Source organism: Schistocerca americana, chromosome 2 (assembly GCF_021461395.2).
Source record: "Schistocerca americana isolate TAMUIC-IGC-003095 chromosome 2, iqSchAmer2.1, whole genome shotgun sequence".
Classification (NCBI taxonomy): Eukaryota; Metazoa; Arthropoda; class Insecta; order Orthoptera; family Acrididae; genus Schistocerca; species Schistocerca americana.
Window position 1 is genome coordinate 435,289,646 of NC_060120.1, and position 16,156 is coordinate 435,305,801.

The following is a 16,156-nucleotide window of genomic DNA, read 5'->3' on the forward strand; positions in this document are numbered from 1 at the left end:
TTAAGTGTGGGCAAGATTTTATTCCACTTCTTATTAATGTAGTGCATGTACCTGTAGTTTTGGACAGGTAAAATGTTGGTATCTCAGTTATGAAATGTACAGTATATTGTGTACTTTGTAGTGGTCCTTGTGTAATATGATTTTGATTTAATGTGTAAACCTTAAACTTTATTAAACAGATTTTAACATGACATGACATAACATTGTATGTGATACTGTGAAATCTGTTCCACAGGACCACCTATGCACGTCATAAATTCCTTAAGTGAACTAGGCTATCATGTTGTGTGCAGCACTGGTGAAGCAGAAATTGTGTGGACATTGCAACGTGAAGTTTAACTTGTTGTGGGCATTGCTGAAAATAGTAGCAAGTGAAACAGGAACATACTTGGACTGAATGGGCTGTCCAAGAGGAAGTGCATGTATGTGTCCATACTGTGATCACTGTGCCAAACTTTCACATCTGTTAACAGTCTGAATATACTCTGTTGGAACACCAGGAGACAAAATATGCAGTACAGAACCTGTAATTATGCCAGCCAGTTTCCTGATTGCATTGTATCCCAACAAATTATTGTATGCATGTTTGCTAACAACACTTCTTATGCTAGAAGGGTGTTTTCATCATACAGCAAGCATCTTTTTGTGGAGGTAAGTTAAATTTCACTTGTTTTTTGGCAACAAATTATTAGGTATTGATTGAATGTGATGGAGTTTTCATGAAATATCATTATATCATCATCGTCATTGCCATCACCACTATCATGCTAAAACAATTTTTATAGCCTTCCCCCCCCCCCCCCCCCCCTCCTCCCCTGCCATTTTCTTCTGTCTTCTCAAAAACTCGTGTGGGATCTACACTGAATTACTGTTCTGTGAAGGCCTCGCTTTGTGGCGGTACAACATGCAGAGTGTGGTTTTCATGAGCAATAAAAAGGGCAGAAATGATATGTATGTTGATCTCTATTTCAATTTTCTGTACAGGTTCCGAACTCTTGGAAACGAGGTGATGCAAAATGGTTTTTGATATGTGTATGTTGATGGTTCTTTTCGTGTCTTCCCCACCTGCCATCTTTAGCCCATTCAGACCTTTGTCCTGATTATTTTCTCTAAAACTCAGTTAAATAGAGTGGATTACTGAGTATTTCCTGGATTAGCTTTCTGGTCTTAGTCACCTTTATAACTCAGTGTGTGTTGAAGAATGTTTACCTAGGGAGCCATAGGACTTTTTGAAGTCGACAAATGTTGCTATTATGTTCCTGAACTTCCTTGACGTTAATATTTTTCTCAGGCACCAGATCTATTCACTGCGCATGATCTTGTCTTCCAGAACCCTCCTTGATGTTCTATTTGTGAATCTATCCGAGGCTGCAACCAATTTAACGGGGCTTTGGATAGAATTTTTAATGTGACTAGTGGTAGTAAAATCGTCTTCAGTTATTAGTTTGTGCTTTGCTCCTTTTCTTTTGGAGGGGCTGTGTTAAGACTGGCATCCATTCTTCTAGCACTCCCTATTTCCCTGATGTTTTAGGTTATTCTGTGTATTTTGGTGTAATGTTTCAAAGGAAAATCCAGGATGGAATGTAACAATAACCCTAAACCCTCCTGGCCTCAACCTTCATTAGTCACTGTCCTCACCCATCCAGCCCCTTCCCTGTTCCCATTGCAGCACAACACAGCCATCAGTCCACCATCACACCCAGTATTTTTATATATCTCCTTTTACGCTACTCGCTACTCCCCCTCCCCTGCCCTCCACCTAACCTGCATCATTTCACTGGCCACCCCCTCCCCCCCCCCATACTATCCCTCCCCTCCCCCCCCCCCCCCCCCCCCCCCCCCCGGCCTCCTCCTTACCCCAATCAGATGCCATTCCCATCTCGCACTGGTTCTGCTGCTGGCAGTGTAATTTCAGTTGCCTTTGTGTGTGTGTGTGTGTGTGTGTGTGTGTGTGTGTGTGTGTGTGTGTGTAACCTTTATTCTGTTTTCTGTAGGCCTATCGCATGTCAGGTCGCACTATCTGTATTTCCATTCTTTTGGTGATGAGGCAATTATTCATGTTCAGTAATCCTGTGTAAAATATTATATTAGTCTTGAGCAACCACAGTGTCCTTCTGGATAGTGGGTGTTAACCTGATCATATATTTTGTACATTTATAAAGCAGCTCAGATTCCTTTCTTCGTGACCTGCTTGATCCATTGGAATCAGATCTCTTAATCAGTCTTATTGATTAGGGTCCAAGGTAGTGAAATCTTTCCCGATTTACTGTTTTGTGCTAAAGTTTTGGAGGTGAAGTCCCACACATTCTCACATAATTTTAACTGTGGTTTTGAGTTCTGTAAGATTAAATTTTCATTAATTATAGTTTGGGAAATCATCTTTTGTCTGAGACTGTTATCTGTGAGATACGACATTGTCCATTAATGTTTTGCTTATAAAACCTATGAAAAGCATTGCAGTGTTGACTTAACAATAACCAGGCTTTGTCATAAGTGGCCATACAGAATAGAGTATTATTACTGTATGCTTGGTAAGAAGTGGCCAGAGGTAGGAATACTCTTCACTGCTTGTCTGTTGTAATTAGTGCCAAATGATACACACATTATTGAACTCTGCCTTATAGCCAGAGGGCACCATTATCAAGATTGATTCCTTGAACCAGCAGATGACTATTATAGCTACAAGCTTGCAAAACTTTGTCAGTTATGACTGGATACTTACTTGGACAGACCATATCATTGTTTTAAATGATTAATGGAAAATCTCATATAAAGATGTGAAACAAATATTAACAAAGAGATAGAGGGGCTGGCCAGTACTTACCTCAGCTCAGTACAGCCGATAGATACACAAAAAACAGAATCAAAAATTTACGTTCCTAGCTTTCGGAACAAATGTTCCTTCATCAGGGAGGAGAGAGGGGAAAGAAAGGGAAGAAGGGAAAGTAGATTCAGTTACTCACAACCCAGGTTATGAAGCAACAGGGAAAGGAAAACAGGGAGGGTAGCAAGGATGGAGGCATGGTTGTCAGAGGGAAGCCAAAGATATTATACTGTAAGTACTGTGCCAGCTTCAAACCAAAGAGGATGCATACAGAAGTAAAGAGGTATATAGTATAAAGATAAACACAACTATGTAGGATGAAAAGATGCGTGAATGGCTAAAGAGGAAAGGGAAAGAGGAGAAGACTGAAGAGTAAATGGGAGTGAGGTGGTTTAACGTAGGTTCAGTCCAGGGGGATGGCGGGATGAAAGGATGTGTTGGAGTGCAAGTTCCCATCTCTGCAGTTCAGAGGGACTGGTGTTGGGTGGGAGAAGCCAAATGGCACATACGGTGTAGCAGGTTCCTAGGTCCCTAGAATTATGCTGGAGGGCATGCTCCGCTACTGGGTATTGGACATCTCCTAGGCGGACAGTTCGTCTGTGTCCGTTCATGTGCTCAGCCAGTTTGGTTGTTGTCATACCGATGTAAAAGGCTGTGCAGTGCAGGCATGTCAGTTGATAAATGACATGTGTAGTTTCACATGTGGCCCTGCCTTGAATTGTGTATGTTTTACCAGTAGCGGGGCTGGAGTAGGTGGTTGTGGGGGGATGCATGGGCCAGGTTTTGCAGCGGGGTCGGTTACAGGGGTAGGAACCGCTGGGTAGAGAAGGTAGTCTGGCAATATTGTAGGGTTTAACAAGGATGTTACGGAGGTTAGGGGGGCGACGAAAGGCAACTCTGGGTGGTGTGGGGAGAATTTTGTCAAGGGATGATCTCATTTCAGGGGTTGACTTGAGAAAGTCATATCCCTGGCGGAGTAATTTGTTGATGTTTTTGAGGCCAGGATAATATTGGGTGACAAGGGGGATGCTTCTGTGTGGTCTGGGGATAGGAACATTGTTGTTGGACGGGGAGGAATGTATTGCTCGGGAGATCTGTTTGTGGACAAGGTCTGCAGGATAGTTGCGGGAGAGGAAAGCACTGGTTAGGTTATTGGTGTAATTGTTGAGGGATTCGTCACTGGAGCAGATACGTTTGCCACGAATACCTAGGCTGTAGGGAAGGGAGCGTTTGATGTGGAATGGATGGCAGCTATCAAAGTGAAGGTACTGTTGTTTGTTTGTGGGTTTGATATGGACAGAGGTGTGGATGTGAGCTTCAACAAGATGGAGGTCAACATCCAGGAAGGTGGCTTGGGTTTTGGAGAAGGACCTGGTGAAATTCAGATTCGAAAAGGAGTTGAGGTTATGGAGGAAATTAAGGAGTGTTTCTTCACCATGAGTCCAGACCACAAAGATGTCATCTATAAACCTATACCAGGCCAGGGGAAGCAGCTGTTGGGCCTTCAGGAAAGCCTCCTCCATGCGGCCTGTTCTTTTTTGCGGCACGCGCAATCTTTTTTGCGGCACGCGCAATCTTTTTTGCGGATTTTTGCGGCACTCGCGATCTTTTTTGCGGCACTCGCGATCTTTTTTGCGGCACTCGCGATCTTTTTTGCGGCACTCGCGATCTTTTTTGCGGCACTCGCGATCTTTTTTGCGGCACTCGCGATCTTTTTTGCGGCACTCGCGATCTTTTTTGCGGCACTCGCGATCTTTTTTGCGGCACTCGCGATCTTTTTTGCGGCACTCGCGATCTTTTTTGCGGCACTCGCGATCTTTTTTGCGGCACTCGCTATCTTTTTTGCGGCACTCGCTATCTTTTTTGCGGCACTCGCTATCTTTTTTGCGGCACTCGCTATCTTTTTTGCGGCACTCGCTATCTTTTTTGCGGCACTCGCTATCTTTTTTGCGGCACTCGCTATCTTTTTTGCGGCACTCGCTATCTTTTTTGCGGCACTCGCTATCTTTTTTGCGGCACTCGCTATCTCTGTTTTTGAGCAACGTGTGTTCTTTTCCCCTGATCTGGACATACTTGCTTGGTCTGGTCAACTTTTTCCGTATTTTTCTTGTTTAGTGATCTTCCTTTGGTATTGAACATTACCAACACAATTTCTTTCTTTCTCATCCTTCCCTCCGTGTTTTATTCCTTCTTATGATTACTATTTTAACTTTAGTTATTTAATTTCCCTACCCACCAGTTACCCACTATGTACCCTAATCCTATACCACATTATTTACATTCATTCCGGAAACATGCATTCACCGTAGCCAAACTGCATTCCCACATACTTTTCCTCCGGTCCTGCTTAACCTTTGGAATTACCCCTAAAGGACTTACCTTAAAAGTTCCCATCTCTGGGTGCAATTCCTCCTTCCACCAGTCTCTCCTGGACTTCCAGAACCTTCAATCCTTAGCCCTTACCCAACTTGTCCTGAATCTCTACACTACTTCATGTAAGCACCACTCCCAACAGCTCCTATCTCTCTTCAAAGTCCTCCACCTCTCAAAACCTTCCTTGGAGAACACACTCAGGAACATCATCCTAGAAGCCAGCTGCAAACTTGAGTTCCATGCCACACACCACCTGAAAAAACTATCCACAGTGCTAGTGCAACACCTAAGAAGTGGGGTCCCTCTCCCTATCCCTCACAAACACCAACCACAACAGAACCTTCACCAAACCCACCCTCATAGCCAACAAACCTAGCCTAGCCACTCTACTCAATCTCCCCATCCCAGCACATACCCCACACAGACCAAATCTCAACTATAACCACAGTCAAATGCCACATATCACCAGTCCCAATTCAGTTCTAAACCTCTCATCCAGATCCCTCTCTCCTCCAGAGACATCTGTTCTATCAAAAGGCTTAACCTTTAGCCCCACGCCTAAATTCAACCACACTGCCCTGGTTCAAGATCTCCTCTCATTCACCCGGAACCTCAACTGGAAATATCACTTCACTACCCAAACACAGCCCCCAAATACTAGACCCAGTGTTGAACCCTGTCTAGCACAGTTCCGACCGCCTTCTCAAAGGGATCCTCCTCCCCTCCCCCAAAACCATCCCTTGTAGACATTTCAGGAATTCCTCACATCCAGTGTTGCCTCCCAGTCCTTCTTGAAGAACATCCCGACAACCCCCAACATCACCCCAGCTGAATCCCGTGCCATTAAGGAGCTGAAAATAGACCGCTCTATTGTCATCTTCCCGGCGGATAAAGGCTCCACAACTGTCTTACTTGACCGTGTGGAGTATGTGGCAGAAGGACTGCGTCAACTCTCCAACACCTCAACCTACAAAGCTGTTACCCAGGATCCCGTTCCCTCCATCCAGACTGAGCTGCAGAAAATCCTAAAAATCCAAGGTCCCTCACAAGGCCTCACAACGGTTTCCATAGACTTACTCACTCCACCTGAGCCACGTACCCCTACCTTCTACCTATTACCCAAGATCCACAAAGAGAACCATCCTGGCTGTCCCATTGTGGCAGGCTTCAAAGCCCCAACAGAACGTATCTCAGCTCTGGTAGACCAACACCTCCAACCTATCACCCACAGACTCCCATCCTACATCAAAGACACAAACCACTTCCTAGAACACCTCAAATCCATTCCCACTCCTCTCCCACCTGAAACCTTTCTTGTCACCATAGATGCTACATCCCTTTACACAAACATCCCACATACCCATGGTCTCTCTGCCCTTGAACACTACCTCTCCCAACGCCCACCCGAAGATCTTCCAAAAACCTCGTTCCTTATCACACTTACCAACTTCACCCTCACCCATAATTACTTCACTTTTGAAGGCCAGACCTACAAACAAATCAGGGGAGCGGCCATGGGAACCAGGATGGCTCCGTCCTATGCCAACCTCTTCATGGGCCGCATGGAGGAGGCTTTCCTGAAGACCCAACAGCTGCTTCCCCAACAGCTGCTTCCCCTGGCCTGGTATAGGTTTATAGATCCTTAATTTCCTCCATAACCTCAACTCCTTTTCGAATCTGAATTTCACCTGGCCCTTCTCCAAAACCCAAGCCACCTTCCTGGATGTTGACCTTCATCTTGTTGAAGCTCACATCCACACCTCTGTCCATATCAAACCCACAAACAAACAACAGTACCTTCACTTTGATAGCTGCCATCCATTCCACATCAAACGCTCCCTTCCCTACAGCCTAGGTATTCGTGGCAAACGTATCTGCTCCAGTGACGAATCCCTCAACAATTACACCAATAACCTAACCAGTGCTTTCCTCTCCCGCAACTATCCTGCAGACCTTGTCCACAAACAGATCTCCCGAGCAATACATTCCTCCCCGTCCAACAACAATGTTCCTATCCCCAGACCACACAGAAGCATCCCCCTTGTCACCCAATATTATCCTGGCCTCAAAAACATCAACAAATTACTCCGCCAGGGATATGACTTTCTCAAGTCAACCCCTGAAATGAGATCATCCCTTGACAAAATTCTCCCCACACCACCCAGAGTTGCCTTTCGTCGCCCCCCTAACCTCCGTAACATCCTTGTTAAACCCTACAATATTGCCAGACTACCTTCTCTACCCAGCGGTTCCTACCCCTGTAACCGACCCCCGCTGCAAAACCTGGCCCATGCATCCCCCCACAACCACCTACTCCAGCCCCGCTACTGGTAAAACATACACAATTCAAGGCAGGGCCACATGTGAAACTACACATGTCATTTATCAACTGACATGCCTGCACTGCACAGCCTTTTACATCGGTATGACAACAACCAAACTGGCTGAGCACATGAACGGACACAGACGAACTGTCCGCCTAGGAGATGTCCAATACCCAGTAGCGGAGCATGCCCTCCAGCATAATTCTAGGGACCTAGGAACCTGCTACACCGTATGTGCCATTTGGCTTCTCCCACCCAACACCAGTCCCTCTGAACTGCAGAGATGGGAACTTGCACTCCAACACATCCTTTCATCCCGCCATCCCCCTGGACTGAACCTACGTTAAACCACCTCACTCCCATTTACTCTTCAGTCTTCTCCTCTTTCCCTTTCCTCTTTAGCCATTCACGCATCTTTTCATCCTACATAGTTGTGTTTATCTTTATACTATATACCTCTTTACTTCTGTATGCATCCTCTTTGGTTTGAAGCTGGCACAGTACTTACAGTATAATATCTTTGGCTTCCCTCTGACAACCATGCCTCCATCCTTGCTACCCTCCCTGTTTTCCTTTCCCTGTTGCTTCATAACCTGGGTTGTGAGTAACTGAATCTACTTTCCCTTCTTCCCTTTCTTTCCCCTCTCTCCTCCCTGATGAAGGAACATTTGTTCCGAAAGCTAGGAACGTAAATTTTTGGTTCTGTTTTTTGTGTATCTATTGGCTGTACTGAGCTGAGGTAAGTACTGGCCAGTCCCTCTATCTCTTTGTTAGTATTTGTTTCATATCATTGTTTTATCCCTTCTGAAAACAAAATGAACACTTCATGTTAATGTGCTTATTCTTTGATCAAAATTGTTATTTAATCAACAAGAATCATTTTGGGTTCGTGTTTCTGGCGTTATGTTAATCACACTTGTTTTCAGCAGTTATTTTCACTAGTGTCTCTTCAGTATACAAGTAATGCTTATAGTTCCTTATTAAGATCATTTTCTTGTGTAACAAGCAAAGAATTATTGGTTTCACAGAACAGAAATCTAGTGATCATCCAGTTTTGATGCTTAATTATTAATATTTTTGGTTGATTGTGAATAAGGCCTTTATTCAAGGGGTGTTTGAAAAGTCCATACAAAAATAAAAACTACTTACGTGTTTGGGGTAAACCTTTTCTATTTTTTGACATAGTCTCCTTTTAGACTTATACACTTCGTCAACACTGTTCTAATTTGTTGATCCCTTCCAAATAATAGGAATTGTCCAAGTCTGCAAAATAGCTATTAATTGTTGCAATCACCTCCTTGTTTGAATAAAATCTTTGTCCTGTCCAGCCATTTCTCCAAATTGAGGAACAAATAGTGGTCCGAGGGAGCCAAGCCTGGCGAATAGGGGGATGTGAAACGAGTTAGAATCCTATTTCCAATAATTTTGCTACCACAACTGCTGAGGTGTGTGCTGGTGCATTGTTGTGATGGAAAACGACTGTTTTGCGGTCCAGTTGCCGGCGTTTTTCTTGCAGCTCGGTTTTCAAACGGTCCAATAATGATGAACACTATACACCTGTAATAGTTTTGCCTTTTTCCAGATAGTCAGTGAGGATTATCCCTTGTGAATCCCAAAAGAGTCGCCATAACCTTTCCAGCTGAAGGAATGGTCTTTCCTTTTTTGGTGCAGACCCTTCCTTGGGAACCCATTGTTTAAATTGGTGTTCAGTCTCAGGAGTATACTAATGTATCCATGTTTCATCCACAGTGACGAAACGAGGCTTAAAGTCCTGTGGATTCTTCGTGAACAGCTGCAAACCATCCTTTCAACACTTTTTGGTAAAGTGTGAGCAATCACACAACCCATCTTGCGGAGCTTTCTCAGGTCCAAATGCTTATGCAAAATATCATGTACCCGTTCATTCTAGATGCTCGCAGCACTAGCAATCTCAGGAACCTTATCTCTTTTGTCATCCATCACCATATCATGGATTTTATCAATGATTTCTGGAGTCGTAACCTCCACAGGGCGTCCAGAATGTTCAGCATCACTTGTGCCCATATGGCCACTCCGAAAATTCTAAAACCACTTGTAAACTGTACTAATCGAAGGTGCAGAGTCACTATAATGTTTATCAAGCTTCTCTCTAGTCTCCTGAGGCGTTTTGCCTTTCATAAAGTAATGTTTAATCAACACATGACAATCACTTGGTGTGTGTTCTTTCCAGAGATGCTAACAACTAAACATGACCCTGATACGTGTTAGTGGTGCAATCTCTGACTTTGCACGGCCTTTTCAAATGCCCCTCATAAATGTACAAAATATTTAAGAGGGTGAACACCTGCTGTCCAGTCTGGCACTGTGGTTGCTGGTCCTATGCTCCTATTGTGGGTTTTGATTACCCATTAACTGCCTGGCCTGACTGCCACACATTTGTTTCCATAATTATTTGGTGGTACGTGAAAATAAAGCTTTAAGCTTCGAAACTGGTTGTGGAATAAATTTAGAAAAGTGCTAGCAACTGAATCAGATTTTTTCTTTAGAATGTTTTTGTTGCCCATGCATTTAATATGGGCGTATCATTTAGGATTCAGTGTGGGACATAGGAAGCATTATCAACTTTGTACTTGTCTTTGTCAGACTGTGGTGTAAAAGTTACAAACTGGATTTTTGTAGGATTGTGGTATTACTTGATTGTTATATTGATATGGACAAGAGACTTATCAGTGTGTTCTTGCAGAACATAGTGTTTGGGATCATTCAAAAAATGAAGTTGAGTGCTTTACCAGTTTCATATAGAACAACAGCGGCCAGATATAAACTTCTGTTGATAATGTTAGTAGACATTAGCATTTAATACTCATATACTTCAGTATCGCCTACAGCACAGGTGTGAATATGTATTTCTAACCATTTTTTGTGTACCTAATCTGGCTTTTATTATGTACTGTATATTGTATGTAACCTCTTCAGCTAACTGATTCTCCCTTCTTTTGATGCACTAGTTTTCCTGTGCTGTTTAAAATTATTCTGCAACAGTGTTCCTTTAAAAATATTTAATTCTGCACATCCTAAAAAAAAAAAAAAAAAAAAAAAAAAATTCAACAAGATCCGACATAGTGTCAGAGTAACTCAGTATTTTTCCAGTAAAATTATTCACACTGCTAATTTGTATGAATGTACCAGAGTGACTGCAATCGTACTAAATGAGTTTGAAATGAAATTATTGAAAGTGACAATTGGGATATTTGTAGATAACCAAATCCAGTATAGTGCATTGTCAAAATGTGTTTTGTATGAACACTAATTATGTAGTCAGAATCTACTTGGTCTTGGTAATTATTCTTCTTCTGGAGTTTTCTGCTTGGAACCTTGGTTGCAATTTGATATTAGCACTCATCAGTTGTCTACATAGACAATATTAGTTGGACCCATAATTTAACACAATTTAATTTGGGATGTCCTAATGCTGGTCTCTTTTGTTTTGTGATTCAAATTTAAGTTAATGCCAATGACAGATTGCAGAAGATGAATGAGTAAGTCAGCAGACAACCCTTAAATATTTATGCTAGGAACTTCATTTTAAAAGATCTCTCTCAGCGTTCCAGTGGACAGTCTTGATTTTTCCTTGCCAATCTAAGACATAGTAAAACACAATTTATCTATTAGTTGCTGTAATTAACTCTTTATCCTTGTTGTGACATCTTCCTTTCAAGGATTAACCTGTTGCCCACAAACAAAATCTTTCCCATCTTTTTGAAGTCTTCCAGTGTCTCTCTTCTCATTCAGCTTGTAGTTGAGTATCTTCTGGGGAATTCTGTGACTTGGTATTCTCATGAGGTGTTATCTCCAATCTTCACAATATTTTTTGATCTTTTTCATTCATGAATATTTAATTTGTTTTGATATTTTCTTGTCTAATCATCTCTCTTCTTGTGCAGCTGTTTATCTTCCGTAGGAACCACATCTCTGCTGTTTGAAATTTTTGCTTCTTTAGGATAACACAGGAACTGCCATCACTTTATAGAATTTCATGATGTGTGGTTTTTTTTTTTTTTTTTTTTTTTTTTTGGCCCAATGTTCTGCAAATGGTACCACAGACAACTTGGAATTTGTGTATTTTATTTTCAGTATTGGAGTCAAAATCAAAACTTACAGTACAGCCTAAATAAGAGATTTGAGAGGCTTGTTCTAAAACTGAATTATCCTAAACAGTTTTGGTTGTTTTCTTTTCATTACTAGACATTTTTAAGTTGTTTCACTTGCATTTTTGATCAGCTGGTATACCAATATTAAACAGTGCTTTAAATGTAATAACTACAAATTATTGTAGTTTGAAATTTTATATACCAAAAGTAATTGGACCTGAGAGGCATTCTAAATTTTTTTACAATACATATTCATCTAAGATTTGTGATGTTTTCGCAAGATGATGGAAATGCTGTTTCTTGTAGTCAGAGGGTAACAGTGATAATTTTCAGTCATGATTAATGTTAGTGTCCACCAATTTCCCAAGCCATCTATATTGCAAACTGCATAAAAGCGTAAATGATCAGTGTGTATTGTCTTGTACTCAGTGTTCATGAGTGTAATATGTCTCTTAGGAAAAAATTGTGGACTTATCTTTTATTTCTTTGTGATATTTTTCAAAACCGTTTCATGTCTTGTAAAATTCTTATTCTAGGTACTGCTGCTTATTAGAAATGTGCTATTATTTACATCAACTGGAAATGGCTGATAAACAAAGAACATTTAGTACTACATAAGCAATTGTCAATGTTTAAGTGAATTGTACAGAAATTGTAAAGATTATTGTTGAAGAAAATAAATTTGTGTTTAGCGTATGTGGCAGATTTAACCTAGACTATAAAATTGTTAACTTCTAAAAATGATTGTTTTGGTTTCTAAATATGAGAAAATCTAATGTCCTTCCTGTTGTTAAGAGTTTGTCTGTTTTTTGACTTGTCTGAACTGCAAGACCTACTACATGCACAATTATTCACAATATCTGGGTATGTAAAATTAACACACAATCATAGATGCTATCTCTGGTTAAATGGTTTGCTTGAAATACAATATACACATAGTGTGTGGTTTAAATGGTTTAAAATGGAAGAAAAGCTTACCTTTTCACAAATCTGCTATGTTACCTATTTTACATGAACAACTGATACAGTCTGTAATTTGTCATTTTGGTATGATGTGTATACTTTGGCGCAAAGAAATATACTGCCAAAGAAGTTGATGCTATGCAAGAACAAAAAATGTATGTTATTTTCAACAAGTAAGGAAAATACTGGAATTAAGTGTATAGAAGAGTTCAATTTAAACTTCTTGTAAGGACCACTTAAATGAATTCATAGTTTTGTTTGTTGGATTAATTGTTAAGAATAATTATTAAAATGAAGCTTATTGTAATTTAATGTTTGTACATTATAATTGTAGAATGTTTATATAATTGATTATTCAATGAGTTACTTTTTATACTCTTCCATACTCTGATACAAATTGGTAATAAAAAATTTGGTATTATCAGCTTCTTCAAAATGTTCTGCAGTCCTGGAGTCATCCAGATTTCATGTTATTGTAAAGTGTCCAAAACTAAAACAACTCAAAATAGTTATCAGCATACATTATAGGGAAACATATTATTTTTTTGTGACTAATAATTCCTCTCCCAGATCAGGACGATTTCCTGTTTAAAGAGAATATAATGGTAAGGGGTATTCCATGTTTAGTCTCTTCAAAACCCAACTTTGTTTTATTATTGCCTGTCAATGATGTAATTTTTGCCAATGAATTGCAATCAGATTTTTTAAAAAAATTGCAAAAAGATCACTGGTCACTATTTTCAGTCGCCAGTGACCTTTCCTGATAAAAATAATTTTTATGTAGATTCCTTTTAATATTGTTCGTAGATGTTCATACTGTTCGGAATTCCATATAAAATTCTCATATATGCAGAATGGAAAACCTGCCACACAATAAATAAATAACTCATTGAGTCTGTAGAGATCACATTGATAGGAATCAGAACAGAACATTTAAGTTTGGCAGAGAAAAGGTTGTTGTTAATATTCTAACTAGCAAAACTTCTGGATTCTATAGGGAACACTTTATCAGTGAAGAGGAACTAAAAAAAAAAAGTGGCTATAATAGCTGACGGAATAGTAGAAATGAATCCCCATCATGAAAAGTGAGGCTTGTAGCGAACAGGATGTTCTGGTAGCTAGGAGTGACATAATTACAAGAATTTCAGGGCTAGAACAACAAATAACTGCAATGTCAACTGTTATCGAGGCAGGTCTCGCCGTAGAAGCTTTGACCACTGATGAAGTAAAAGACACAGTAAGTCTCAAAATAAAACTCCAAGGGCAAGAACTGTTATTACCATTTTTGTTTCAGGCAGCACTACAGACTTGAAAAATGCACATTTCCATGTAAGTGGTCCAAGAAGGGAAACACAGATCAGCAGCTGAATTAGCAACAAGTTCTGCTACCTGAAGCAGTGGCCACAAAACCTGTTTGTTTGTAGTTGACAGTGGAGATGTAATTCCAACTAACTCAAAGGTTTATGTTGAGTCACCATATAAATTGTATGCTGTTAATGGTACTGAAATTCTTAGATTGTGGGATCGAACTTTGTACTGTCAATTTTGGAGTGAAATGTCTTAATGTAACAAAACTCAGTTCTCAGGGTAAAGCTGTATCAATCTGAGGGCGGCGGGGTGGGGGGGGGTGGGGGGGGGGGGAGAACTGTCTTCAGAACCAAGATTCAAAAACCAAAATTTATGGACCTATTGTCACAGTATCCAGATATAACTAAACCTGATTTGGCGCCTGGTGAAATTAAACATGGTGCCAAATACAATATTACCAGTTTTCTGGGGTAAAACTGTTAGACCCAATGCCTATGGAAATGGCAAAAAAAAAAGAAGTTAAATTCATGTTGGTCAGTGGCATCATTAGACCATCTAAATGTGTGGGGGTCAATCCTCTTTACATGGTACCCAAGAAGGATGGCTCGATACGTCAATGTGGAGATTACAAATGGTTAAATGAAAGACAGTTCCTGTACCTCGAACAATTTCCACTGGATTCTGCAAGAGACAAACGTATTTTCTAAAATTGCTCTATTTCAGTCTTAAACCGTTAAAAAATAAAACACTGAAAAATATTTGTACAAATGCATATAAAGTCAGAAGGACCAAAATTTAACATCACTATGCCATTCCAATGCAAATTAAAAACTAAAAAAACTAATACTACTTACATTTTTGGTATAATTAACTTTAAGTGAAGTCATCATAAAGATCTATTAAACTGGGTGTCCCAGTATGCAGATAAGTACAAAATCACAAACATATATGGCACACAGGTAGCAACCATATTTTCCAACGTAGAATAAACATCAGTGCAGTCATAACAATTGTGCAATCTGAAAATATACTATCCAAAAATTTGTATGGTAGTAGGTGATGTACACAGGAGAAGATAGGCTGTCCAGGAGTTGTTTTGTTGTCATGCTGTGGGGGTGCGAACATTTTTCATGTGCTTTGGCAGGGTCGGTCAGGGCAGAAAATTCACACAATAATTGAGCACCAATAGTGTCACTGGAGATTGCCTGTCGTAGGTACAGTACTGGAAGGAACGGGTTGCTTCTCGCATTTAGTGCAGGATGCTGCAGAGATCTTCATGCGAGCCAAAGTGAGCTCAGCACACTCGTCACGAACCAGCATGGGTGACGTGACAGCTGGAAAATTGCCAGTGTGCATTCTCACTAGACAGCCATTGATCAAGTCTGGCATCAACTAATAGAAATGTAGGAAATCATCTCCAGTGATCAGACCACTAACATAAGCAAGAATAAACTTCCATGATGGGCAGAAGGAAGGGCAGAAATGCAGTGAAATTTCATGTTCGCCATACATGTTGAGGCACGTATTGTTCGCTGCAGTCAATATATGGGATGTGGCTTAAGTTGGATCAGAGCACAGATGCCATGGGCAAACACTAAATTCCAAGTCAGAGTCAACAAGAAATTTACAACCAGTGTTTCTGTCCCTGATAAACACCCTGTTGGAATGTTACAGCACTGCAACTGTCACATTGCTGCAATGTAAGGCACTGGTTGTGATTGGGTGTGTTTTGTTTGGATGACTAGCAGGAATGTCCACGAACGCTCATTGCTCATGTTTGGGTATGCGCTTACACTAAACTTTTTGTGTCCTAGAGATTCGTTGGAGGGTGCAAACACACATCAGATTTCAGCATAGGTACCACTTACATGTTGTATACACACTGTGGCACATCACGCTTCAGAGCTAGCTTTGCCCACTGTAGTCATTTGTCCACAGTGGTCATATGCGTTAGAGCCGCTGGTCATTAAATCGCTGAGCATGCGCGGTCCAGGATCACTCTCAGGTGCACACAGTAATTGATCACAACAAACACTGTCTTCAAGATAAGTAGCTATAGTGTCTGCCTTTTTATCTAAATCTGATAGATTAGTTTCAACAATTAAAACGGGGCATAAATTTGTGGGAAGCTTGTTGAGCCATATAAGGTGTAAAGCAGTCTCAGTCAACAAATATCTGCATAAAAATGAACATAAGTCCCCTGCAAATTCTGAAGACTTCAAATGCACATAGTT

General features: G+C 40.7%; 1 long non-coding RNA gene across 1 annotated transcript; it reads left to right on the forward strand.

The window, feature by feature from the left end:
- Positions 1–339: 339 nt before the first annotated feature.
- LOC124595877 lies at positions 340–13,043 on the forward strand. Its single transcript, XR_006978256.1, has 2 exons — positions 340–651; positions 12,188–13,043. It is a non-coding gene; the product is annotated as an uncharacterized LOC124595877 (long non-coding RNA).
- The last annotated feature ends 3,113 nt before the right edge of the window (positions 13,044–16,156 follow it).